General features: G+C 49.7%; 1 protein-coding gene across 2 annotated transcripts in view; it reads right to left on the bottom strand.

Moving 5' to 3' along the window:
- CASZ1 (castor zinc finger 1) overlaps positions 1-27,755 on the bottom strand; it is a 211,974-nt gene that overhangs the window by 156,885 nt on the left and 27,334 nt on the right. For both annotated transcript variants that reach the window (XM_076356421.1, XM_076356422.1), the window contains exon 2: positions 18,960-19,103. The gene's annotated coding sequence lies outside the window, so the exon portion shown is untranslated. The remainder of the gene's footprint in view (positions 1-18,959; positions 19,104-27,755) is intronic.

Below are 27,755 nucleotides of genomic sequence, written 5' to 3'. Positions count from 1 at the left end.
GTGTAGGAGTCTTTATATAAAAAGACCTATGTATCTACATGTATATATAAAAATGAACTTGATTTGAATGCCATCTGAAATATTTTTGCTTTTTCTCCTGTTTCCTGGATTTTTAAAATAAAGACTGGGGGGGGGGGGGGGGGAAGAAGAAATTCTCAGTTTGTAGAAATTTTCCTGGCTTTGAACACCTACCACTCCAGTAACATTATTAACGAGACGCTTGCACCTCTTAATTTTCCAGCAGGCTCTCTTCCTCGATCGCTTTTCTAACATCTCTTCAGTGCTGTTCTTGTAATTTTGTAAATGCACATTCATGAAAAACACATTCCAAACACACTCAAGACTCACCAAAGCCCATCCCTCCAGAATTAATAAAATTAGTAAACACCACAAACGCTACATACAAAACTCATACGTAATACACAGAGTATGTACCCTAAAACACACACAAAATTCTTATTACTCAAGCCCAAACTCCTACACCGCCCCCACACAAGGAAAAACATACACAAATCTACATACGTACACACACACTATATAGGCATATGCCCACGCAACAAACACCAAGACAGAATAAAAACACACACAAATAGCTTGATAAACACACACATCTCACCCATACATACATTACCTACCCAAACCACAAAAAACAGAGCCTAAATATAAACTCCTCCCCAACAATACACAAACATCCCCCAAAAACACACCACGCACATGAAACGCCTGCCAGGTATAATCACAAATACACACAGCAAATACCTTCTTCAAAACATACGTATAACTCATCAGAGGCAGCCTACTAACTATAGAAAAAAGGAGCTCAATGCATATATTTAAAGGTTCAACACCTCATGTCAGCTTTTCATTTCTAAAGAGTGGGGAAAATGACAGATAGACAGACGGACAGAGAGGGGAAGGAGAGACTGGGCAGGAGGCGATAGGGAGGAGGAAAATGGAAGTTGCCTTGTGGGGAAGAATATGGATCAGGCTGTCATCTGGAGACCCATCTTCATCCAGAATTAATGCACTAAAGTTCTTTGGTTTTACTCTAAATGGTTTTAAAGAGGCAGCAAAAGCTGCACTCTGGATGCCAGGCACATGGGTATCTTGGCTGGCTCAGGAACTTTGAAACTGAAAAGGCAGCAGGTTTGGCATTTTGGGGCCAAGCTGGAGAACCCGTGCATGCACTGGAGAACCTGGACTAAGTCGGAAGGAAGGAGGTATTTTTTTTAGACTGCTACATGTGTCCTAAAAAGTTTAACCTGTAAGCTCGCTCATAGCACTCACCCAACGGGGAGCATGGTGCGAGGCAAGCACAGCCTTACACTACCCTGTCAGTAGCTCTGTCCTAGTGCTGTGGGAGAGCGATCAGCACTGGGATCACCTGCACCAACCAACGGGAATGCACTGGCTCTGCAGAGCAGCTGGAGAGAGCTGCAGAAAGCTGCGGGGAGGGCTGGCACAGCAGGCCCCCATCCTGCACAGCTCTGCCACAGAGCGAGGATCAGATGGGAAGTCTCCGAGGCACAGGAGCAAGCAGGCAGAGAGGAAGATGCTGTGGGGAGAGCAAGACCTGTCACCACTTACAAAGGGCATGTTCTGCCTCCTCTAGGAAGGAGGAGCTGCCTGTGCTGGCAGGCACCTGCAAAGCAGCCCGAGCCTGCAAGAGAGGCCAGTGGCACTGTGGGGCGAATGCTGTGAGTCGCCTGGGGAATGGCTCCCGGGGCCAGCCAGGCAAAGCAGCACAGCAGAGGCCTCACATGGACACCGGGAAGAGCAACCTTCACTAAAACCCCCTGCGCCCCTCAAAACACACACTGTCCTCAGGACAAAACTCTGGAGGAGTGGTACAAGCTGCGTGCTGACCCCCCCCCCCATATCTCCTCCCTCAAATGAATCAATACATCCTTACCTCCGACTCCCCATACCCCAGGGGGGATGCTATGGTTGGGGCGGGGGAGGAAGAACTGAGAGCAAACAACAGCAACAGGAACAGAGTTGAGCCATTTCAATTATTCATATGCCAGATGGATTCTTTTCCTGCCCCTTTTTTTTTTTTTGCTACAAAAATAAAAAAGGGGGGAGAGCACTGATGTTTGGGGAGTGAAGGGAGGAAAACATATTTTCCCCAAAACAAAGTGCAGAAAAGAGAGGGAAAGCCCCAGCATACCCATCTCTGTGTGAGGAGACCACAGGGAGTGTGAGAGTTTCCACTCACCAGGGAACTCACAAATGACTGATCTTTTATTTTACACACACAGAGCAAAAGAGAAGGAGAAAGTGCACAAAGAGAGAGAGAGAAAGGGAAAGAGGGATGGTGACAGAAAGGGACACAGAATGAAAGAGAGAGAGAGACAGCAGAGGGAGAGGGAGGGGGGCAGGCAGAAGAGGGCTTTGACCTTCTGTGAAGGATATAAAAAATCCAGCAGCCTCAGGGGACACCCAACTATCTAGCATATTGCTGTTAAAATGTCTGCAAAATTTAATACACTTGGCATGCCATCTAATCAGTCCTTGGAAACCATGGGTTTTCTCCCTCCTGCACTCCAACTGTCTCAGACCTCCAGCATTTGGGGATGAGGTGGGGTATTTTCTATAGATGACAAAGTTTGGTTTATGCACACAGGGTAGGTTGGGGGTTTAATTTGTGTTTCATTCACCTTTTTTTGTTGTTGTTGGAAGCAAACAGCTGTCATCTTCCCTTTTTAAAAAAAGTTTGTACAGATTCCTGCATGCTGAAGAGCTGCTGCTGGATGTGCAGGGTAAGAGTGCCTTGTGCAGAGTGTGCAGGCACACGAGCATGTGTGCACACAGACGTGACGGATGGGAGAGGACTGACAGGTGGACGGACGGGAAGCATAGTGGCACGCACGCCCACGGCTCAGCTGGTGCCAAGGGGAGCATGCACGGTGGTGCCGGTACACCCCTCCAGCGCCTGCGTGTGTGTGCACGCGCTGCAGGTGCGCTCACACAGCAAGCCAAAGCTCATGCACGCCTGCCCGCACGCCCCAGTGGCGTGGGCACACTCACCACAGGGAATGGGCTGGGGGTGCGAGGGAGGGTGAAACCAGCCCGAGGATGGGGCGGCACTTTGGTGCTGACGCTCCTTATTGAAAGGGACAGCTGCCTACACCACCACACAACAGCAAAGGAAACAGCTCTCAGGGAAAACAACAACAAAAAAAGCCCCAACCCTCAGAACAACAAATACATCCAGCACTTGTTACCTCATGCAAATGTCTGGCAGGAGCTCAGCGGGTTGCAGGACTCCAGAGCAGCTGGGAAAGAGTTTCCAAGCCGAGTGGGAGAAGGCCACCCTTTCATTCCATGAGGAAGGGGATGAAGGAGCCGGTGCAGAGCATGGTGCAAGTCAGGTGCCAAGACAGCTGTGCCAAGACAGTCAGCAAAGGGCTTGAGATAGGATCAGGCCCTTCAGGAGGGGAGGCTGATACCTCCAGCTGGGTGTGGAGGTTTATGACCCTGGTCATCCAAAGAGGAGTCCCTGACAGGCAAGGGCAACCACCAGCTCTAAGAGCAGAGCACTGGCTCTCAGCTAACACAGAGGCGCTGCGGGGCCCCTGGTGCAGATAGGACCTGGGCCAGCTGATTCAGGCATGTGGACATCTAACCTCTGGCCTGGGCAGCCTCAGCCCCATGGACCACAAGGGGAAGACAGGAGCCCAGGGCCCTTCTCAATGTGAGGAAAGCAAGAGACATGCTGAGGAAAGGGCTGAAGCACCAGGCAAGGAGGGAACTAAGCCCACGAACACCCTGAGACCCCGGAGCAGAACGGGCACAGCTGCTCACAAACAGGCTTGTCCTGCAGCTCAGGTTCTTCCCAGCCCATTGGGACTATGTCATGGGAAAACCGCTGCGCAGAGGGAAGCCTCTGCAACTTGGAACAAACAGGGCTCCTGGCCCACTGAAGATGGAGCAAAAAGGCTCCTGGGTCCTCCTTTTCCCTGCAGAAGAAGAGGCTTGGTAAGAGCGAAGGCGGAGAAGAAAGCACAAAGGCAGTGGACAGCACTGAGAGGAATTAATCAGTGGAGGAAGAGAAGGTGGTGCTGGGCCACTGAAGGGATAGGAAAGGGCATGGATTCACAGGACTATGGAGAAAGGACCTGAAAGTTTAAACCAAGACATGGGCCCCAGATCCTACCCAGCTCAATCAAAACTTTGTTAGTAAAAAAGTTAATTGCTGAGGAACCAAATAAAAGAAACCCCACAGGCTGAAAACTGCTCAGAGTCTTTAATTAGCCAAAAAAACAAAGTGGTTACAGGAAAATGAGAGTGTAAGAGGGGATCCTGAGGGAGTACTTATGCTACTCCCCCTTCTCTCCTTCATCACCAAACAGCCCAGGCTAAGGCCATGGTAGCAGCCTCTTTGATAGCAGATTTGGGAAAAGGATTTGGGGTTGGTTTCTTTTTGCTGTCTAGAAGATGACAGCCCCAGCCAGCGAAACTCAGATTTGAGTCAGGCACCTAGTAACCTGGGGGCTTCAGACCCTTCCGTTCAACCCCACCCCACGCCAGATGCCTGCTGGAGACGCAGGGAATGCCTATTTGCATTGAGACAGCTGGCTCTCTGGCCGCTTTAGGGCCAAGGAAAATAAATTGCCCCTAGGGCCTAACCCTCAAAATAGAAAAAAAAAAAGAAAAAAAGCTACAGGTTAGAAGCAGCTTGTTCTTTAATGCACTGAAGGATCATCCAGACAAATTTACCCATTTCTGCTGAATTCCACCAACAAATTCAGAGCTCTTCCTAATCCCCACACAGGCTGGCAACTGTCTAAACAGCCACATTCCCAGGTGCCCAGTAACTTGCTAGCCATTTCTTCTACTGCTTTAAGAAGAAAGCAAAGTAAAGATGAGAGAAGTGCCTGAGTGTTTTAGCTCTTCTGCTACCCCCACACACCGTTCACACCTTGGCCCATAATTCCTGCCCAAGGCAACTGGACTGGGTTTGGAGTCTCACCCACACAACTCTCCTCACTCTCCTTTCTGCAAAGGGCTTAAAATCTCTGGTGTGCATTGAGCAGACAGCTGAAAGCTCTCCATTCTATACAGGCAACGCACAGACTCACCGTGTGCGCACATGGGACAAAAGGAGAAGGACACACAAGCCGGAATCAGGGAGCAAGAGCCAATGGCACTGGAGTATGTGACCTGTGAATGGCACTGGAGTATGTGACCATCCCTAGGAGCTGGTTATGGATCCTGCAGTCATCCAAGCTCAGAGCCTTCCCAGAATAATGGTTTCATGTGTGAAAACCAAAAGAGACCCTCAAGAACAGCATAAATGAGAAAATAGCACCTTTTGGAGGAAGCATCCAGCCCATCCTAATTTCCAGGCTGATTCCACCCTGCTCCAGCCTACCCCCTCCCCTGGGGCCTATCTAGCTGGGAAATCACAGACAATCAGGGAGGCTGTTCCAGCCAATTTCCTTCAGGGAACCTGCAACTTCCTCCTGGGACTGTCCTCCTGCTGGCTTATTACTGCCTCACAGAAAAAAGTGAGGGCCACAGTCTTCCCCAGAACTGGCTCTACCTTTTCTCTTCTGAGGCAGCACGGAGGGTCACAAATCTGACACACCAGGTTTGGACAAAGGTAGTGAAGTGGAGAAGGGCTTGAAGAATGAGACTGGTAACGGTAAGAAACACGGGTAAACACAGGCGTTACACAGAGAGAGAGAAAGAGAGGGAGGTACTCCAGCAGGCTGTAAATTCATATTTCTAATTACTTCCTCATGTTTTTCAGCACTCCTCAGTCAAGTTTGATTAAAATTCCTTTCAAGGGAAGACGCTCGATAGAGAGCTGCAATGGAACAGGCAGCTCATGGAGTTTGCAAAATTGCTAGGGGTGGGTGCTAAGTGCAATAATTTGGGAGCTGGGTACAGATCAGCTCCCCCCCGCAACACAGCTGCATGTCCCGCAAGAAGCCACCCTTCGGACACAGAACACCAGTTCAGGTCTACCTGTTCTCATACTGTCAGGGTACAAAATAGGACACGGCCCACATCCCTCATCCCTCAGACACAGAGCTGACGTGAGACAGCTTCCACAATAATCTCTTTCCTAACTGGCAGAGAGGGTTCTCCCAGGAGCACGTAAGAACTTCCTATGAAACATAGGCCTCAGCAGATGGGAGAAGCTTATGCTCCCTTCCATCTAAAAGTCTCTTACTAGAGACTAGCAGGGGGTAGTCTTCTCCACAGTGAAAAGCAGGACTCAAGACCTTACATCTTTGTTTGGTTATTCAAAGGAGAGAAAGCCTGGGATCTGGCAGGCAACAGTAATTTATGCGTAACAGAGATCCTTCCATAAGTATGAAAAGGAAGCATAGTAATAGAGAAGGACTAAGGGGGAAGGCCAGTTTTATCACCTTCAGTCCTAAGAAGCCTTGGCACCATCCTTATACGGTGCCAGCTGTCACCGGGCAGGGGTGGTCTTCCCAGTGGACAGGAGGGTTTAACAAAGCTCCCTCAGGGATATTTCCAGGAATGGCTTCAGGATGAAAAGCTCAAAGGCTTTTCCTCAGAAACTCTCCCCTCACCAACTCACCAACGGTTACTAGTTGTACCGATCCATTTCCTCTTTCTGCTGGCTGTAGGAACCTCTATGGCCTACAATTAGGCAGCTCCCAGGCTGCTGGGTCCCCTCTGTGTTCTCTGTCCATCTACAGACAAGATGTTCATCCAGTGCTACGGCCAACTCCCAGGCTGCATCTCCCACCCTCTGAGCCCTTCCAAGCCCCCAGAAGAAAGGGTGTGAGTACAGCCAAGTCTCCCTCCTGACCCTGCTCTGCCAAGCTCCCTGCAGGAAGGGATGCCCCAGGATGAGGGCTGGGGGCCAGAGAAGATAAGCAGCACCAGGGTTTTTTTGTTTATCCTCAATGCTGTGGCAAGAGCGAGACGGAAGAGATGCTGCTGAATATCAGCCTCTGAGTTCCCTACATGGCTCTGGGGAAATCATGATTATCTTGATGCCTGCTTTCTCTCCCTTCACTCCCCCTCCCCTCCCTGCTCTGAATATCTGAGTGTCTTAATGCTCATGTGAGCCAGAGACAGACCCTGCGATGATCAGCTGGGCCTGGAACAGGCAGGTTCTCATGAGTTTCCTCTCTTACGTGACTCTGTCAGGACACACAATTCACAGTTCACAGCTAACCAGGAGGCATGTGATCAATGATACTGCCCACACCGGCATGCAAACAAATGATAAAACACTCTTTCTGGTTAAGTTGCTCTCCATCATGTGCAAGACACAGGTCATGGAGATGAGTCCAGCCAGCTCTGCAATCTTCTTGTGCTCCCTTCCCATCCAATCTGTGCCTAGCCTGTAACAGAAGGACCTAAGGACTAGAAGAGGAGGAAGCAAAAAGATTCCAGCTGCACCTCAAATCCTAAATTCAGGACCACCACTGTGCTTAGGAACAGAAGTGCAGAAAATTATGCTTAATGCTGCACTGTTTACAAGTGAGATCTGACATTCAGACATGGTCAGGCTAGGGAAGAGGTCTCGTTCTTCACGTAAAACCCTTGCGTGATGCAAGCTGAAAGGTGAGCAAACCAATCCACAGCAGGGAGACCACAATGTTACTGTCTTATACCTGCAATTGGTGCAACCTAAGCCAGCAAGGTGCATGCAGTCAGAGCAATACAGATGAGCATGACCAACTGGAAAGTTGCCCAGTTTTTGGGAGCTGCATGCAAAGCATGCCTACGCAAGCAGCAGGGGCCAGGAGCATGCCCAGGACCTGCCGCTGCTGCCTCTGGAGGTAACGTATGTGGGGTGTTGGGTGCAGGTTGCATGTGCTGCTGACCATACACTGGATGTGGGAGAGCAGGGGGACCCACGTGCCCTGGGAGCAGGGGAGTGTGTCTGGATGCAAAGGAGGCAGCAGCTTGCACTGCATGGCAGGAGTGTGATCAAGCGAGGCAAGGCCCTGCACCACGTCCTCCCCATTGGGAAAGTGCACGAGCTGTGTTTGGAGAGGGAAATCTCTCCTCTGAGAAACCCAGAGGTGGTTTGAGGGGGGGCCTCCGACTCCAAAGTCATCCAAGTTTCTGAGGCAATTAATTTACTGCTGAAAGAAGGAGCAGGAAGAGCAATAAAAGAGCCTTTGTACGTAGGGTGGGGCAGGAGCATGGGAAGTCATTTCAGAGAATAAGGAGTTGGGGGCAAACAAAAACAAAAAATAAAAATAATAAACTGATTGACAAGCTTACAAGAAAAGCCACATTTTTAACATTCTTAATCCCTAGAATAAACACACAGGGAGGAATGAGGACAGGGCTGGCTGTCCTCAGAGATCACTGGGAGAGACTGGGCTTGGTGCAGGCAAGAGATTTTGTGCTGGTGGCTGCTGTGGATGGTACTGCCCAAGCCAGGGAGAGGTATGTGAAAGCGTGTAGGGGAAACAGGGCAGAAGCCGGTAAAATCAAAGGTAGACACACTCACTTGGATCTTAAATCTCTCTGCTTTTTTGTTTCATGCTACCTATACTACTGCTGTTTTAACACAATCGAAATTACAGTAGAAACACAGAACCAAGTATGTCCCACTCAGTAGTGGAAATATAGTGGCACTTTGAGAGACCTACATCTTCTTCCCACCCCAGTCAGCTGCCTTAGTAAGAACCAAACTGCATGACACTGTGTCCCCCCACCCCCTGCTTTTATCCAATTCCCATCCTCCCCCAAAGCATCCTTCAAATTTCTCCAGAATAGCAGGAGTTAAATGGCTGCGTTTAGTGGTAGAGACATGTTTAGGAAGGGATTGAATTTGCACGTGGTGCAGCCGGCTCCCTGTTTATTAATAAGCTATTTATCATTGGTGTTGCTTTTAATACCATTTTGGCTTAATGTTGTTAATGAAATATAAATACCCGCACTAATGATGTTGGTCAGGAGGCAGCGTGGGCCACTGGCAGCTTTGCAGGAGGGAGGCCAAACCGCGGCTGTGTGTACGAGAGGCTGCGACGGCGCGACTGCCAGCCCAGCCTCCGGAAGAGCCTCCCCACACACTCCCACCACAAGACTGCATAAGCACAGCAGGATGAGGAGGGATGAGGAGGGATGGGATGGGATGGGATGGTGCAGCACTGGCAGGAGGGCAGAGGTTTCCAGCGGCTCTAGACCACTCTGGCAGCCCAGGCCCAAGCTAGTGCCCACCAAAGCTGCCCAGAAAGGAAGGTGGCTCAGCATCACAGTTCAGCTCCAGCAAGGCACAGGACTGCTCCCTCTCAACTCCCTGCCGTTTGAGATCACAACAAGAAGCAGCCCCAGCCCAACACATCTGTGCTGGGGACCCTGCAAGCTGCAAGGTAGTTGTCTAGATGCAAATATGTAGAAGAAGAAGAAGTCAGATGAGTTTTGTTTGCTTAATGCAGTTGCCCCACTGGAATAGCGATCTGTAGGCTCTGTGCTAAGCTCCCCCAGGGCAGCTCCCACACGAGCCCAAGACCCCTTCAGCAAAGAGGTGTTCCCCAGCGACCACCTCAGAGCTGCTTGTGGCTCATGCTGGGCTGACCGCGGGGGTTTGGGCTGGCTTCAGGCCATGGGGTGCTGCGGGGTGGGGTGGGGCAGGAGGAGCTCGTCTGGCTCCTGGGACCGCCTGCCGCTCCACAGCCACAGCCTTGCTCCCTGGCCCCGGATAGGGAAGGGGCCATGCTGCCCTGGGTCTGCCGGAGGCTAGGTGGGGATGGAGAAAATAAAGGAGTCTCCTGCCCTTGCAGGAAACGACGTCAAAAGCTTGGCCTTTGGCAAGGGTTCAGAGGTTTGCTCTGGGTCTGCAAAGAGAGCTCACACAGGTCCCTCTCCATTAGCTTGTGTCTAGCACTGTCATGGGGCAGGGATTACAAATCTCCCTAAGAAGGCTTTTGGAAATCCCATCTTGCATTATCATTTGCATTAGAGCAGCCCCTAGAGAGAGCTGAGGCCTGGGCATGCTCTCAGAAAGAACCTTGGCCTGGGAGAGGTTTCAAGGCACCAGAAGAGACTGGTATAGAAAGGCAGAACAGCTCTGGGACTCGGCAGGGGAAAACCTATGCCCAAGGCCACTACCCTACCCAGCAGGCACACAGCTCCTAAAATCAGAAGAGAATCTAAAATGGACCTTCACCACCAGGAAGTTCCAGACCTCTGCAAGCCTCCAGAACAAAACCAAACACTTGCCTCAGGAGCAAACTCCAAACCCTGTCACTGCCTGAAGAGTCACTGAAGAGGCAAATTTGGAGAAGAAAATTTATCACTGTCTTCAGACAGCTCTCTTAATAGTAACTTGTCTTGCTCCAAGTTGACCCACTCCACTAATCTCATTTAACAAGTAAGCAACCAAAGAGTTCCCTACAAGGCTGGAAGCCTAATCATATGGGGGGACTAAGTGCAGAGGATGACCATGCACCCCCTTACCCACCAACTCCTCCCAGGCCAGGGGCACTACAACCACCCAGAGCCCCTGTCTTCTGTGATCAAAAGAGGTGGCCTCATGCCCTCCTTCATGTTGCTGCCTCTGCCACAAAAGACAAGCCATCATCTGTTTGCATAAACTGTGCAAAGATGCATCTCTCTTCCTCTCAATCCCCATCAACACCCTTTTCTCTTTTGCTTTGCAGTCTCCCTCTTCCTCTCTCCCAGGCAGCCAGTACAGAGGAAGCTACAACTGGTCTGCACTGGGAACTCTCCTGGTGTCCCCTGCCACAAGGAGTGTCATCAATTTACACTGCTCCTTTAAGACGTTATCTTTTAATTTGGTGCTCCCCCTTTCCCCTCCTCAACTAACTGATTTATTAGTTTACATCTCATAAATTGTAACCCCTCGCCTCCCCCTTCACCCTCCCAGATGCCATAAATCCCCTTCAGGACCTCGACACCCTTCTGCATGTGGTGCAGCCCCCTGCCCCCCAAAGTCACCTCCGAGTCCCCAGGGAGTGCGGGGCTCATTTGCTGGGGGTTTGGTCTAGCTCGTCTCAGCAGCTAATCCCTTGGGTGGCTCCTGTCAGATTATTAATTAGCTAAAGCGGATCGGCCCTGGAACAACATGCGGTTGGACTTCAGATAAAACAGGACGGCAGAGGCTTGGCATGTAGTTCTTTAAAGGGACATTGTCCCTTTTTTCTCTTGCCTTCTCCTGGAGTGGGAGGAAGGAAAGGAGGAGGAGACAGGCTACTTCCACAGCTGCTTGCACCCCCCCCAGCAGTTTGCTGCCCTGGTCACAGGGCTGTGCTGCTCAAAGGGGAGTGAGCACAGGCCTGGAGGTGCAAAGGACAGGAATGGCAGGCACCATCCCCACCCTCGCCCTGTGGCAGCTAAAACTTTTCCAGATGTCGGGAAAGCTTTAAGAACCTGTTCAGAGGCATGCAGCACTCAGCTGGAGGGTCCCACCGCTCCTCACTGCTACCTCCCCTCTGCTGTCCCATGTCCACTCATTGCTCCCTATAGAAAACTTGGTATTTGCAACTACCCCAAGAAATGAGGCAAAGGCTGTTCCAAGGGGCCATGGTCATCCCCACTTTGAGAACAGGTATTTTAAACCAGAAGAAGCCATCCAGTTTGTGTGTGCAGGTTTCAAAGCCCCCTTTCTTCTGCAGTACAGCCCGCCTGGGCAGGATAAAGAGTGAGTGGTCTCATACGCATTATACTGGAAAGCCTGCAAGAGCGAGCTGGAACGAGAGTCAGCGCAACCAATGCTGGGGAGCAGCTTACCTCCTCGCTCCCTTCCCATTTTGGATTGTTTTGACTCAAACCGATGAAGCTGAAATATCGAGTCACAACGGCACTAAACTTCATTACAAGCTCTTAACACAGATTACTTAATAAAAAACAGGCTGCTTTAATTGCTTTTCCCCCATTAGCATTTCTGGAGGAGAAAATTCTGATTAATTTGAAGAGGCACATTTCCCCCACCCCTCGTGCTGGCCTGTGAACCAGACCTCCTTCCCACACCAGCCTTGTCCAGAAGAGCATCCCAGAGAGCAAACAGAGAGCCCAAATCCACACAACTCTGAAAAACAAAAGGACTAAGGGCCTGGGTGAACAGATGGGAGTAATGGAGTGAAGCAAACAAGGGAAAGAAAAATCTCCTCTCCTTTCTGGTGAACCCATAAAAAGTGGCACAGGGGAATGAGAAGTGGGTAGAAGAGACCAGGATAAAGGGAGGATAGCTAGCATGGCAGGGTTGAAAGAGCAAGCCCAGAAGCTGCTAGGTGACTGATTTGGTGGGGTCCTGGGAAGCACCTTCACCTCTCTCTGCAGATAGGAAAGGGGTAAGAGGCAGCTCTGCCAGGGGAACATTGTGTGGATTTTCAAAGCTTGGGCCAAAAGCCTGGGAGCTCAGTGCTCCCTGCATGCACCTGGAATGGTCCCTGTTCAGGCCCTGCTTGGATAGCCGGTTCCAGAGGAGGGTAACCGCACTCTCCTCCTTGGCTGGTCACCCCCAGGTTAGGAGTGCTGGGAAGTCAGGGAGAGGCGGGGGAAGCACCCCTCATCGTCCAGCATGTCCCTCTGGGCTGGGAAAGCTGGGGCTACAACAGTCTCGTGCAAAGGAAGGAGCCTGAGCCTCTTGGGGGGAAAGCCAGAGCCCAGCTGCCTCGGGGAACAAGCAGGGCAGGCAGCAGTGCTGGGCTCTGCTGCTACAGTAAAAGATGACAAGAAGCTCACCTCACTCCATTCCCAGGACAGCTCTCTACCTTTATCCCTAACTGTTTCAGGGATCGAGGATGTCCAGCTACCAGTTCCTCAAAGATCAGATGTCAGAGAGGACAAACCCCCTCTGCCCCACACCATATCTGACCAGCTCAGCTAGGATCTGCACTGCTCCACAGCCAAACGGCCCCGGGTAAAACAAGCCTACCAAAACATTCCTGGCCTTCGGGGCGATTGACTTCAGCTCCTGTTGTAACTAGCCCTGGCGAGGGAGGATGGCAACCAGGTTCCTGAGTAGGCTGTTCTCTAGGTCAGCACACTTCAGGGACATGGTAATGAAGTAGGAATTGCTCCCATGTGCCAACTCTTGTCAACCTTGCAATGTTTTGTGTTTTTCTTAAAGCCTGAGATCCTGCAAGAGACATAAGATTTTTGTTTTGTACAACAACGTATGTATAGTGCTATCCTTCCCTCTGCTCACTCTGCTCTCCCACTAGCAGGGCACAGCAACCTGAAATGTGATCTGTGTGCATCCTAAACACATAGAAACCTCGGTATTATTAAGTCTTACAGTTGGGGGGAGGAGGGGAGTAGCTTTTGACTTCTGAAAGGACAAGGCTAGCAATATTGTTTGCTCATTTTACTTTCAAACTCACCTTAGTTTGTCCTCTCCTCTCTTCTCTTGTATGTTCTATTAATGTACAGCTAAGACAAACTCAGCAAGAATCACAAGAAAGATACTGGGACAGATCATAAACTGCCCTGGCAAAAATCAGGATAGTTCTGCTGGCTGAAAATGCAGCTCTGCTGCTTTACATCAGCAGATGGCTTACCTGTGGCTCTTAATGGTTAATATATAACTGCAGTAATAACAAAAAAAAAGCCCCAGCATTAATACATAATTTGTCAGAGGCAATATGCTAAAACAGTCTTTTCATATTCAGCTCAAGTAGTGAGATAAGCCTCACCTCCAGTACTGCCCCATGGGCTGAGCACCAGCTCTGGAATGAGCCCTCAGTAGAATTCATCAGGGAACAGATCACATTCACTTTACAGTATTTGTTCATTTTTCAAATTTTTTGTTTTTATCAACAGATTTCTAAGAACTACATTTTGAACATGCATTTCCCTCGAACACTCATGTGCATACTTAGCACTGATTGCTCCAAGTAATTTCCAGCCAGTTTTCTGTGAGGAACTCCGGCAGGTCAGCGTCCCTGTTGGCTCCCGCTGGACAGCTGCAAGACAGATGGACAGACAGCCCCACATACAGTGCCTACCAGAGCTGAACGTGTTCCTAAATGTTTAGTGGAACCCTGCAAACTGGCAGAGCACTATTAACCTTTTCTTTTAGCTAGCTGTTTCATCAGGGTGCTACAGAACTGCTGCCTGCACCCCAGCTGAGAGAACTGCCGTTGGATCTAGTAAAGACAGGAAGAAATACTATCATATGGTTAAAGGAATCAGGAGATCTGGCTTCTCCTCCCAACTCTGCTTCTGAGTCATTATTAGCATAAAATCAGGTTTGTTACATCAGTGAAGCTTGAGTAAATAAACCACGACTCATCACCGTGTTTTATTTTGCAATACTTCAGTGGGCTCCTCTCTACAAATAAACACTATTAATGCTCATTGCAATTGCAGGTATATGGGGAAGGAGAGTGATAAAAGCACCTAAAGCAGTCTGAAACCTTTGTGAAGAGCAGCAGGGCAAAATCACAGCTTTTTTGAGGATATTGACTTTCAGAGTACAGGCATTTAAAAAAAAGGCAACCCTTTGGGAGATTAAAAGACAAATAAGTCATGCCTGCAGGTATGACAGAGCTGATGGGTAAGAAAGATTGGGAAACATCCCGATCCTCTTCTGAGGAGCCAAGGCTGAAATCCTGACTCCCCTGAGGTTTACGGCAAAACTCGTGCTTGCTTTAATAGAGCCAGGATTTAACCTCCATAAAGTTCAAGTGTGAAGACAGAAGCCTTAGGAAAGAGATGGCCATCTTCATCAGCAATGGCTCTAGGAGACTAAGAACACTATGAAGTCAGAAGAACGACTGAAGGTGGCAAGGAAAGCAAGGTCTGAACCCAAAAAGGCCTGGCCCAGTCCTCTCTCCTCCAGTACTGAACATCCTTTTTCCATCTGAGTTTTTAGGCAGGCTGGTCATCTGCATGACAGTCAGCCAGGCAACTGCCGGCCCTCACTTAAGCACTGGGCTTCTTTAGGGCTAAGCTGCTTCACATATCCATACACGTGAGCTCTGTGCTTGCACCTCACTGTACCACAGGCCCTGTACTCAGAGCTCCTTCAACACCTGGGAGGGATCCTGCCCAGCTGACTTCCTTACTGCCAAAAAACCTCTTCAGCTTTTGCACCTCAGACAACTATTCCTCCTCATGTGGTCAGCTGTAGGTGCAAAATCACTAGCTGCTGGGCACAGCAGGGCTTCTGAAAGGGCTTTGGGCTGTGCCTACCTTCAGTTTGAAACTAAATCATTCTGTGTCTCTCCAGAGCCTTATAAGTGTTCCCTCCTCGAACTCTGGCATTAGGGCCCTTCCCTGAACCTCTGAGCCTTTTCAACCTGCTTAGATCCCATTGCTGGACTTGGCCCTCCATTAGGAGGCTATATTAGTGTCTGCCACTACCCAAGTGAGCAGGAGGTGCTAAGGACTTTAGTGGATCAGGCTTCAGTCCCATTCCCAGACTAGATATGGTAAGGACAGCTATAAGGCCTGCCGAGCACATGATCGTCTTTTTCCCCTCCTTTGACTTCTCCCCATTCAGCTTTCCACAGCCGCCAACCAAACATCTGATCGAAGGCCCGGGGGAGGGAGTCAGAACTGTCCAGTCTGGTTATGAGTGAAGGTCATTGATCTAGCACAGACCAGGGATGCGGAAAACAGGGGAGGGAGGAAAAAAAACTCAGAGAGAAAAGAGAGGGAGAGAGGCAGGCAGAGACAGCACACGAGTGAGCGCAGGGGAAGGCAGCGGAAGTGGCTGAAACAGTTTCACACTCCGAGACCCAAGGGCTGTTGTCAACCCGTCCTTCATGCTCGCATCTTGTCACACTAGAGGTCAGGTCTCCCAAGCGTTCCTGGAGAGCTGAGCTAGCCCATATGGCAGGCAATATGTTAACAATATGGATCAGCTGCTCGTCAGGGCCTGAGCAGATGGATGTGACAACCCTGCTCTTATCCCAGACAGGCTTTTAACATCTTCCCTCTCCTCAACTCAGCCATACCGGAAGAGTTCTGCCCGAGAACTGTTGCCTCCAGCCTAGGTGGACCATGGGGCCACAGGTCAGAACAGGCAGCATGGAAATGCCTGCTTTGCTTTATGTGGATGGAAGCAGGCAGGGTAGAGCCCCATTCAGACCAGTGCAGGCAGGAACCGGGCCAAACTTTTATCCAGTGAGAGCGTGCTGTAAACGGAAAGACCTCGCTATAATCCAGATACGTGCTATTAACTCCCAACCAGAGTGATACAGTAGATACTGTATTCAGATATATGTATATGGCATGTTACCACCAGATGCCACATGTTACAGTCTAGACTGAGTTTTGTAACTGCCTGGGAAAATTTTCTCTCACAGAACAAGTAATACATAAATAGATGTATATTTTAATGGGCAAGTTAAACTCCTCCTGGCAAAGGCAGGCAAGTTGATTTCATACACAGGCGGGTAAATTTCCACAATGATTTTGCAAGGCTGTTTCATATTCCCCAGCCCAGCTCAGGATCTGAGCCGTCAGGGCTGGCTGGGCTGGGCCGGCTGCAGTTCTGTGGAAGGCAGAGTTCCCACCTCACTCCCTTAGCAGTTGTGCCTATGCAGTGATCCCAAGGATCCTAGCAAAAATAACACAGTCAGCCCAAGTTAACCCCCAAATTTAGGTTTACTTTAGGATTGAAGCAAGTGGAAATATTTTGCAAATTCAAACACAGACAGAGCAGGTATTTCTAATCCTTTTCCCACTTTTTTTTAGCTTTTTCCCCCACATAAAAGGCTACCCTTCATCAACTGAACAAGAAAACTCCCTCCAACCCTTATAGCTCTAGGACTAAACAGCCAGCTTGTGCTTATAAACAGAGAGTGAAAAAGCAATCACAGCCTAGGGATGGGCTCTGGAGAACGTGCAAACAGCCTCTGTAGCCCAAAGTAAATTGAGCTTGTTTTGAAAGTAGAAGCCATACAACTTGCTCCAGGGCCGAAGACTGGAACACAGGGATTTCTAGTCCAGAGCATGAGCGATCACAAAGCCACATGCCTGAAAGGCTAAATGCATCTCCTTCACTGAAGTGATGCTTGTAGAGCTAGGGGGACCTCAGAAAAGGGCTGGAGTCAAGGGAAATATTTCTATTGTCTCTAATGAGCTTCTGTCCCTCAGAAAACAGCCCCTGAAGGACACTCAGCTTTGTTCAGGCAATGCACCCAGGAGGTACTAGGAGGAGAAGGCAAACATCGAAAAGGATTACTGATCTGCAAGAACCTGAACCTTAAGGTTCACTTCAGCACTTGAGGAATTCGTGATATATCAGTCTCCTCCTCTTGCCTTCTATGCCTCTGAGGTCCTGCACATCCCAGGTCCATGTCAGATGGACATGCAGGGCTTTCAATACCAGGAGCTATACCAGCAGAAACCTTTCAAAGGGGTCACAGGAAAAGCTCCCTCTGATGGAAAAATGGACCCAGAACCTATACAGCAGCTTCCTCAGCAGAGTTTTTCCCCCGGATGTTGGGCCTCTCTGGAGAGGCACATAAGGATGTTTGGCAGAAAATTCACCTGCTACAGTCAAACCTGAGAATTTGTATCTTATTTGGTAAAACCTCAAGGCTCTTCATGTTCCACTACCCTATTCCCTCGGGCAGAGCTCTGATTTGGGAAGCTTTCTCACCTCTGGAGGCCTGGGAAGGCATGTGCCACTTCTCTAAAAGGGGACACAGGCACCAGAGCAGCTCACACAGGGATAAAGGCCAGAGTTCCCTACATTAATTGTTCAAAAACAAGCTTTCCAAATAAAGCATGCCAGACCCTGGAGGAGTTTCAGCACTAGGAAGGTGTGGGAAGGCACAGTTCACCCATATCCCATCCTGAAGCATACTGTATTTACTGGCAGGTTTACTGAAAGCACTCAGGTCTGTAGGCTCTGAACACGTGGCAAGCACTAAGCCCTGCTGAGCCTTAGAGGATCATGGCTGTTGCTCTTTAAGGTAGGGCACTCAGAACATGAGTAAATTCCCCCATGCCACACACAGGCAGGGATGGACAAGGATAGCTGAAGCCCCAGACCAACATCTTAGCCCTGTGACTTTTCTCGTCTTCCCTCTTGCTAAGCCAATACAGTCCCTCCACCCTGATCCTTCTAGTTCAGGTCTCAGCTGTACCTGTGACTCACAACAGCTTTGGATACACTGCTTTGCCCAGGTATCTTTTGTGGCACAGCAGCAAAAGACAGAGGAACATGGTGATACACAATCCTCACAGGCACTTCAGGTGGCTGATCTTCATTCAGGCATCATCATCATCATTTAATGGTGCCAACACAGTATGGAGATAACCCCTGACAAAACCTCTACCCCCTACAGAGCAGACATAACATCATACAAAGCCCAGACACAGCGAGGATCCTCAGCCCCTTCTATCTGCAGCAGTATGGCAGTGCCACCAGGTGCCTCCCAAATCCCCAAACCATTGAGAAGAAATACATTATCCCACTGTTGTTATCCTACAGCTGCTTTCTTCTAGGCCATGTTGTGCCATACCTTTCTTTGTAGAGAAGCTGACGGGCACCAAGCAATGAAGAAAGTAAAATGCCTTTTAGAAACACAGAGTCCCACCCCCTCACAACCTTTCTGAGTTTCCCACCATGACCACAGACGTCCTCAAACTCCTCTTCTTTTGTGAACCAAGTCAATCAGAAACTGTCCCACACAATACTTACCCAGGGGACTCCCATGCTAGCCTGTTCTGGCATACGACTTGGCTAATTGTTAATACTGCACACCAGCTCATTAGGAAGAAGGAGGCTAAGAGAGGGAGCTGTTCAAACCAGCGCTTTGCTGTGTCAGCTGGGTGCCTATGTCTGTGCAGAAATGGGCAGCGATGTCAGGGGTTAACCCAGTCCTACTTGTAAGCCAGCCCAAGACAAACCAACACCCCACCATGCATTACCACCCAAACCAATGACTTTCAGCAGCTCTTCTAAACTTTATAGGCTAGAGATTTCCCAGGAACTGGAATGGAGGCTCTGGAGAGCCAAAATCACTCACTCCAGTCCTACTTCAGAGCAGACGGTTTGATCACAGAACAAAAGCCAGTACCTTGCATTGAGAAGTCACAGGCTTCAAGGTCCATTCCAGTGTACAAAGCCAGGAGAGAAGTCAGGTTCTTTGTTCTGGAGGTGGTCTCAGATGAAGACAGGGTGAATTTGACTGTCTCCCTTCACTTGGTGAAGTCTCTTTGCCCTGAGGAGAGTTTCAAAAGGAAATGAATATTCCCTACTGAACAGTACAAGAGCTCAGGTGAATCACAAGCACAAGCAATGACGCCGGTCTCAAATGCCACAGCCACCCACAGACCTCAGCCCTTGGTCACACACAACAGTCCAGCAAGGCAAGGCATTTCACGCCCTGCCAAACACACTGCATCCCAATCTCCTTCTCTGCCATGTGTGGTGCTAGCAACTCAGAAGTCAAGGTACAAACCACCCAGGTGACCATCCGGTGGGCCACACACTCCAACTTTTCCCAGAAGAAAATCCAGGTCAATCAGTTGCAGAAGCAGCCTACAGAACTAAGCCACTTATTGCAAAGAGCTTCCCCCCAAAGCCAGCTGAGTGTTTCTGCACATGTGAGATCATGATGCCATCCCTCCTTTGTGGGGGAATCATTCGCTTGTGTTCATCTTACAACTACTGGTAGAACAAAGCTCTATCGTCAGTCTTGTACACCCCCACATCAAATGTAATTCCTCAACCCCAAAGACGTTACAAATATAACCAGACGGGACAAAGGAAGAATAATTATTTCCAGTTTAGTGAGGCACACAGTAATTAAGTGACTTGTCAAAGGTCACTTGGCAAACCTGAAGCAGAATTGGGAACCGAAACTAAATCTCTCAAATTTCGGTCCAAGAGCTGGACAACAAAAGTCCCACTTCCCTTCCTGTGCTCCTTGGATGCACACTGCTACCTTTGCAACAGGTTTCACCCTTCTCCCCGCTCTCCCTAGACAGTTAAGACAATTCCCTTCCATTTCCTGCATTGGAGGAAATGAATAAATACACAGATTAAAAGAACAAGAACTTTTACCTTACTTGCAAAATTAAAAAATGTCCTAGCTCCAACATTTGACAGAAGCTCAGAAGCTTCAGACTCTTCTGTGAGGTGGGATTTGTAGACTGGAGGGTTTTGGTGGTGGTGTTTTTTTTTTTAATTTCCATCAGACAAAAATAAAAGAAACAAAACAAAAGAGGGTTGCTGAGATCAATTTGTGATAGGTGCTGGGCCAAAGAAAATGGAGCCAAAGAAGTCAGAACCCTGCAACCAGCAACCTTTGTGTCAATTTAAGCAAATATTGTGGCGTTTCCATGGCAATCCCTGTTTTGAATATCCACTACACTCACTTTTTAAAGGGCTTTTCCTGTTTGCGTTTCAACTTCAAAACCTGTAAATATTTTCAGCCTTAACACATCCCGACCTCCCCCAGCCTCTGAAATGAGATACTATCAAAGCTCTGACATGAAGTCTTCTGTCTGCAGTACCCCAAAGCTGTGAAAATTCACAGCAAAAGCAGGTTGGCAACCCACCATGGCTGGGGATAGCAGAAGCACGGCTGGACCTTTGTCCCACTCTCAGCACGGTGCCAGCCTCTTTGCAGCAGTAGGTACAGGAGCCCGTTCCTTTCTTTTTTAAAACTGACGAGTGAAATGAGCCCTCGCAAACACACAGCACCGATATCATCAGCACAAGGCGAGGAGCACACAGCAGGTGTTTTGCAAGCCTCTCTCCATCCCACTCTGCCAGCTCAGGCCACCTCTGACCCGCCGCACCAGCCACGATTTCTGCTCGGAGCCTCTTCCTGTGACCTGCTCAGGGCTGGCTGCTTGCACAGCCCCAGCACTGCTCCCCGGCTTGACCTGCGCTTCCCTCCCTTCCCCTCTAACCTGAACTGAACTGAAGCTGTCAATCACAATGATTTATGCTATGCTGCGTCACGTGCAAGTGGGAACGAAGAACAGTCAACTTTCTCCTTACTTGCAACCTGGGCTAGGGTTCTCAAGCTTCCTCAGCAGCAGCTTGCAGGTACCTGCTGTATCACTCTGTCCTTGCTCCACCAACACAGAGCCCGTGGAGAAAGTCCTGGTGCAACCAGCCCTGGTCAGGTGCTGGTATCAGCTGTCAGATCTGAGCACCAGGAGCCTGGTGTTAACCCTCTCCCCAAAGCATAAAGCTGCCCCTGCATCTAATGCTGCTTTTTCGCATGCATGGAGGTCCACGAGAACACCTTCTGCTGCGCTTCAGAGACATGTCGAGGACTTTCATCCCCAAGCCCCCAGCTTCTGAAGCTTTGGCCTGCGCTGCCGGAGTGCAGCCCCTCCCAGCAGCCATGGGAGTGCACTGGTTAATTCTGAGTTTCCTGGCTGTGATGGATTTGTGCCAGGCCTCAAATGTTAGCTTAGTGTAATTTTTGGGAAGTCAATTTCCTTTGTTGTTTTTTTTCCTTTTTTTTTTTTTTTGTTTAAGCTTTTTTCCTCTTTTCTTTTAAATGGAAAAGTAGGAGCATTTGAATGAACGTCAGGACAGGGCCATCCATCCATGGGCTGTAGTTTCCCAAGAGCATTTTATAGGCACCATGGTACGTGCACAGAACAACCATGGAAACAAACACCAAGTGACTCGGACAAAAGCCGTTATGCAGAATGCCCACAGAGGCAGCCTTGAGGGAGCGGTCCTGTCTCTCACACGAACAATGTCACTCCTCAGTCCTGACCACCTCTCCCGCAATGCCAGGTGCTTCTGATACCACCAGCAGATGATGCATGATACCTGCTGTCTTGGCCAGCTTCCAGCTCAGGTAATTACATCCTACAGGAGTTTCAGCTGGATATTTTATCCCTTCTTCACTTCCGGCCCTGGGCTGCTGCACTGGGAGTTGCTAAAACCCTGTCCAGATCCACCCCGGATGTGAGTGCGTACCGGGGGCTGGAGGGAATTCTGTGCATCCCTGCAGGTCCCAAGAGTTTGGTGCTACAGAAAACAACCTCCTCTAGAAATACATGACGACGTACCTTCTTACATATATCCCATAATACCCCCACCCAAGAATGAGATGCAGAGCTGGGAAAACGAAATTGGCCTGCCACACCAGGAACCAACAATTTCTGGAGGCGTGTGCTTAACACTGCCCAATGAAGCAGTCATTTGGGACATGGACACCGGCTACTCTCCTTCCTTGAAATGGAAACTCTCCTCCCATCATCTCACAAGCTCAGCGAAATTAAAACTTGCGGTGGCAGTGGTGTCAGGCTAAAGCCACAGCCGCCGGTCTGCCTCAGCCAACGGCATCACATGCCACAAGGGATACTAGTGGTGTTGAATGTACGGGAAAAGACGGACCAGGCTTAGAGCACCTACGAGAACAAGCCTAGCAGGGTTCACAACAAGCCGAATCAAAAGGTGAGGGTCTTTACTGTGTCTCTGACCCCTCTCACCATGCTGCCACTAAAAAGCCATGACCAGGAAACACTAGCATGTCCCCATGCTTGTACGTGAGCTCTATCAACCCTCTGTTTCGTGCCCTCTTTATCTTCTTCTTTCAGAAGATTCTGGACCAGATCCTCACCTGGTGTAAAATCAGTGCAGTTTCGGTGGCTTCAGTGAAGTCATGCCAATTTAAACGAGTTGAGGATCCGGCCCTCCAAGTTACTGGAGTTGCCAGTTCTTCCTTTGGATAATCCTGAGGGTGATTTCACAGCAAGCAGCAGCACAGGCCCAGCCAGACTGGCAGGATCAGCTGCGCTTTTCTACCCCCCACGAGTAGGGCGGTCTGTGGCAGAGTCCCTACTGTGAGACCCTGCTGGAGCAACACTGGGCGTATCGTCATCTGCTTCTTCTACTGAGTTTCCTTCTCTCTGTTGTTTAATGAGAGATAGATACAGCACAGAGTAAATTATGTTCGGCTTTGGATCCAGGTTTTGTAATTGCTCTTAGCAGGAGAGCTCTTGCCTTTCAGGGCACTGTGTCATACAGCACACCGAATACCCAGGCTTGCCGTGTATTTGGAGGGTGTGCAGGAGCAGAGCTGGTCACTTGTCCAGCAGCAAAACCCAACCAGGTTAGGTCTTCACTTGCTACTGTGAAAACAGCACGTCTTTATGAACAAACTAGATCTGGTTTTCCCCTACCTCCACTCCCACCAGCCTCTACTCCAAAGAAGGTAAAGAGCCCATCACTGGCTGGCAGCTGCTGAGTGAGCAGCTACAAATCCCTCCCTTGTCCCCAGTTCCACTATCGTCCTGCCATCTATCCGCACCACATCTCGCTGTGAAGGAAGCAGGCAACACAGGCACGGGGAATGTGGCACAGCTTCAGCAGGTACCGGGTGCGCAAGAACTTTCTGTGCTCTGCCCTCACAAGTCCTTCGCTATCCCCCCAGAGCAATTTTCTAGGCAACAGCGCGGTTGCATTCCCTTCCCTATCTCCTAATAAATATCATGCTAAGCAAGATGAGTATCTTCTTCCCAGACCAAGCAGCATGACCCACTTTCTGAATCAGGGCAGATGCAATTGGGCCCTGGAGTCCTGGACCCCTCCCAAAGCAGAGAGATTTTGTAACAATTACAGCAAGAAGCAGAAGGAATAGAAAAGTAATAAGTGATCAAAGAGTGCAGTGGTGGAGCTGAAGCTGTGGGGTAATTACTACTCCTTGCCATCCTACGCTCTGGCATTTTCCTAGGACACTGAAGCAAGAGCCGTGTGCACATTCACACATCTCTCCTCCACTGCCCCACATTCCTCAAAAGTAACAGGTCCAATTTCAAATTCTGGCTAATGGCTCAGATGAGACAACTGCTGCCCTCCCTGCACACCCACCCTGATTTTTCCCCTTCTCTTTTCCTTTCCCCACAGCAGAGCAGGAACAGAGGATTCAAATTCTAGCAGTGCAAATCCCCCCCTCCAGCAGACATACACGTATGTACATCCTACCCTGCCCCAATGACAGCCTTACGGCTTTTAACAAGGCAGCTGTGCCCCTGGCATCCCAGCACTGACATCTGGCTCACGTGCCAACTTCCAGCTGTCCGTGAGCCCCACTTACAGATGTGTTACCACCTCTGCCCCTTTCTTCCCCTAAGCCTCTCCCGACGCAGAGCTTCAAGACCTGATGTTCATAGTAGGGAAGTTCAAGCTGTGGTCCTTTGTAAGTGCAGTAAAACAAAAAGCCCCTGCAAAAGACTTGTGCTTTGGACCAAACTCTGCCTGGCTTGCTAGCCACACAGCAGAGAGGGGAGGTGGCTGGATCCAGATCCCAGCAGTGCTACTCTCAGTTTGGAGATGCTCCATTTTTCCAAGGAACAGCTCTGTACTTTCCCAGATGTAGCTGCGATCAGACTATGACCCAATGGGCATGGAAAACAATTAAAAGGAGGTGGGGTGAATGTCAGTAGTGCTTTCATAGCTTGAACCCGCAAATAAAACTTCCCTCCCAGAGGAATGCAAGCCTCTATGGCCAAAAGCATATAGAAAATCCCATACCAAAGAGGGCAATGTGCCATGATGCGCCTGTGCCCAAACTGGCTCCTGTACCATGCTCAGCTCTGGGGCACACAAACCCACGAGTCTCTGTGTCCAGCGGGTGCTGGGAGACCCACCAAAAGATCACTCATTCATCTCAGCTGCCTCCCCTGAAAAGCACGATGGGCAAGCCACCTGTGAGTCTTACAGGAGCACCCCAGCAGCTCCAAACGAGACGAGACCCCCGTGCCAGGGATGCACACACAGTAAAAGACAGCACTTGCCTCAGAGCAAGTCTGACAGACAGACAAGCGACGGGCAGGGAAAGGAGCGGAGCTGCTGCCGCTCACCCAGGAGCTCAGAGCCGGCAGTGGCTTTCAAACTCAAGACTTCTCCCCTGCTCACTGCCTGCCCACTGGAACAAACCACCATCAAGACGATAGCACAGAAATAAACGCTAATGGGTGCTTCATTGTTGCCTTCATTGTCTGACATGGTGAGATGAGGCAAAAGTAACTTTTAAAGGATTTCCATGGCAATTTTTCTTCCTAGTTAAATAAAAGAATTAAAAAAAGAACTAGAAAAAGAAACCCTTTCACCCAAACTTCAGAGATAAAAAAGGGGGAAAAAATCTTCATCTTAATTCAAAATCCTATTTGATGTGTCGTGGCATGAAAATGTTTTTCACTGCATTTTTTCAGTGTGATCTCATGCACCCTGCAAACGGGGTACGCCCAAAACACCAGGTATTTTATGGGACACAAACAGAGAGCAAACATACACAATTAAAAAAAAAAGGGATTGGTAAATATTTAAATTAATCAGAGCTGGCATCTGTGCAGCCTCCCCTCCCAGAGAGAGGGATGTTTGCAGCTTTGAAAAAATAAAAGTGAATAACATGACCTTTTCCTTCATGTTTGTTAGCTCACTGCAGTTTGGTGGGTTGGAGCAGCCCAGGCACCTCCCAAAATGAAGTCCAGCAAGTGCAGCCGGGGCTCCTCTCCCCCCTGCCTGGCAACGGGGGCTTGGGGATAGCTCCAGAGCTGGTGGGGATGGAGCTGGCTGGAGGAGTTGCTCCAACCTGTTTGCTGTCTCACTCCATAATGCATGGGTTTTGTTGTGTTTTTTTTTTCTTTTCAGTTTAATTGTTGGAGGAGTTTATGAAGCTGTTTGCCAAAAAACAATCGACTCCAGGGAGCCAGCTTATACAAAAAGGGTGTGTCGCTCGAGCGAGGCCGTGGAGCCATGGAAACCACCACCTTTTGCATTTGCCCAGGTGAAGCCAAAGCTTTGTGGATGGCTTGTGAAATCGGCAGAGATCTGCAAGGAAGTGAAACACGTACATGCAAGTGTGCATTAAGCACTCGGAAAGGTGGCCCTGTCCACCGGCACCTAAATCTCCCATAAGCAAGGGTGAATGCTCACACTTCGGTAATGCTTTTTTTATCTGAAAGGTCACACAAACACACCAGCAAATGCATGAGGCGTTTTGCACGCAGCCGAACAGTGCGCATACCCAGAGCGCTTGTGCTCCTCCAGGTTGGCAGTGCGGGCAATGGCACAGGCAGAGACAGTTCTGCCCCTGCAGCACACGCACACACAGATGTGCAGGCTGGCAAAACTCCCTGCCAAATGGCCGCATGACCAGACAAGTGGGAATCTGTGCACATGTGTGAATAAAAGGCACCACCACAACACATGCAAATGTCTCAAAAGCAGAGATCACACCTTGGGTGTTCGTTCTGACCCACAGACAGAAAGCTGGCGGTGGTGGCAGGCAGGGGGATTGGTGAGGGGAGAAGGGGTGTCTCCCCAGGTCAGTCTGCAGCAGTGGGGCATAAGGACCATACCATGCAGGACCCCCTGTCCAGATGCACTCGAGTATTTGGGGGGGGATGTTTGGCTTGCGAGCTGGCATGTGAAGGCAGGTGGCTGGAGAGGGACCCTGGCTGCATTCTTCTCAATCTTAGAAAAGAAAACAGAGAATTCCTCAGAAGCACTGGCTGCCAGCCTGACTGACAGAATACAACTCAGGAACAAAGCGCAGAGAAGGGATTTTAAAGCCACCCAGCTCCTCTGAGTGTCTGCTCCAGGACTCTCCTGCTACCACCAGGAAAGGGAAGAGTGCTCTGAACTGTGGCTTTTTTGAAAGAGGTAACATCCATTATTCCCCACTTTCAGCTGCTGAAAGCATGCTGATGACATTTCAAGTTAGAGGATTTCACCCACTCTGGTGGAATACATTCAGAGAAGTGAGCAGAGGATAAAGCCTTACCAGGCCACCTCCTGCAGGTGAGCACAGAGCATCGTGTGGCATACGGTACAACCTGGAAAAGCTGAACAGGCATAGAGAGTCCACACAAACAAAGTTGCAGGATCATCCTCAAAATCAGAGCTGGCCAGAGCCAGCAAGAAGTCAGATCTCTCTTCCTCTGGTTTGACTTCACTCTGCCACATTAACAGTGTGATGATTCAATCCTGGCACTTCTCTTACCTGGAGTCAAAGGTCCCTGACCACAAACCACATCAAGAATCAGCTCCTGCACTCGATGAACCCTGGAGAGAAGCGTACAGACCCCTCAACGTAGGAAAGATGAGGGCAGCGATGTTTCTCTTGGTGCAGGGAAGGAGGGAAACTTTTGAAAGCCCATCACTACTTTTATGATTCACTGTTGGCTTCCACGCATATATTTACACCAGATCCGAATTTGTCTCCAAGTGCAATGACCTGGCCTTTTCCCATTCACAGCCCCTTGTTTTCCACTTTCGTTACAGAATCCCAAGGTAGGTGCCAGCCAGACACCCGTTGAATACTGTTTAACTGGAAGGTCCCCACGGCCACCTCCCAGTGAAGGCAGAGCATGTGGCATCAGGCAGGACTCAGGAACAGCACCCAGGTGCTCCAGCCACCACCTCCGCATCTGGGCTGTCCCTAGGTGTAGCCCACGGCCACTGCAGAGCGCCTGCTGGTCCCCAGGGGCAGCTGACAGAAACATGGGGAGCTCCCTGGACAGGCGCTCCCCAAGGGGGACCATGGGAAGGGCCTAGCAGGCCCACAAAGCAGGCAAGTGCCGGTAAGGCTTGGTGCGTCAGCCTTTCTGGCATCGACCTCCCAAACTCATTCAAATATTTCCCTTTTTTTTTAATTTAATGTTCCCTATAATTCATCTGTCCCAAAAGATAATCAATAGAGGCCGTAATGAAAATTTGAGCCATATTTTATGATCCGCTGCAGGAGAAAGGGCCACATCAGCAGGACTAGCCTTGGCTTCCAGCATCATTTCTGTGTGCGTTCGCCGGCTCGCTGGCCAGATTCCCCCCTCCACCCGCCCAAGGCTGCTGACAGGGGCAGCCCCTCCAGGAGAAACTCCCACCCTTCCCT

The sequence above is a fragment of the Aptenodytes patagonicus genome, chromosome 19 (genome assembly GCF_965638725.1).
Source record: "Aptenodytes patagonicus chromosome 19, bAptPat1.pri.cur, whole genome shotgun sequence".
NCBI lineage: Eukaryota > Metazoa > Chordata > Aves > Sphenisciformes > Spheniscidae > Aptenodytes > Aptenodytes patagonicus.
Note: the sequence above shows the minus strand (reverse complement) of the source record. Positions and strands in the feature narration are given on the sequence as shown.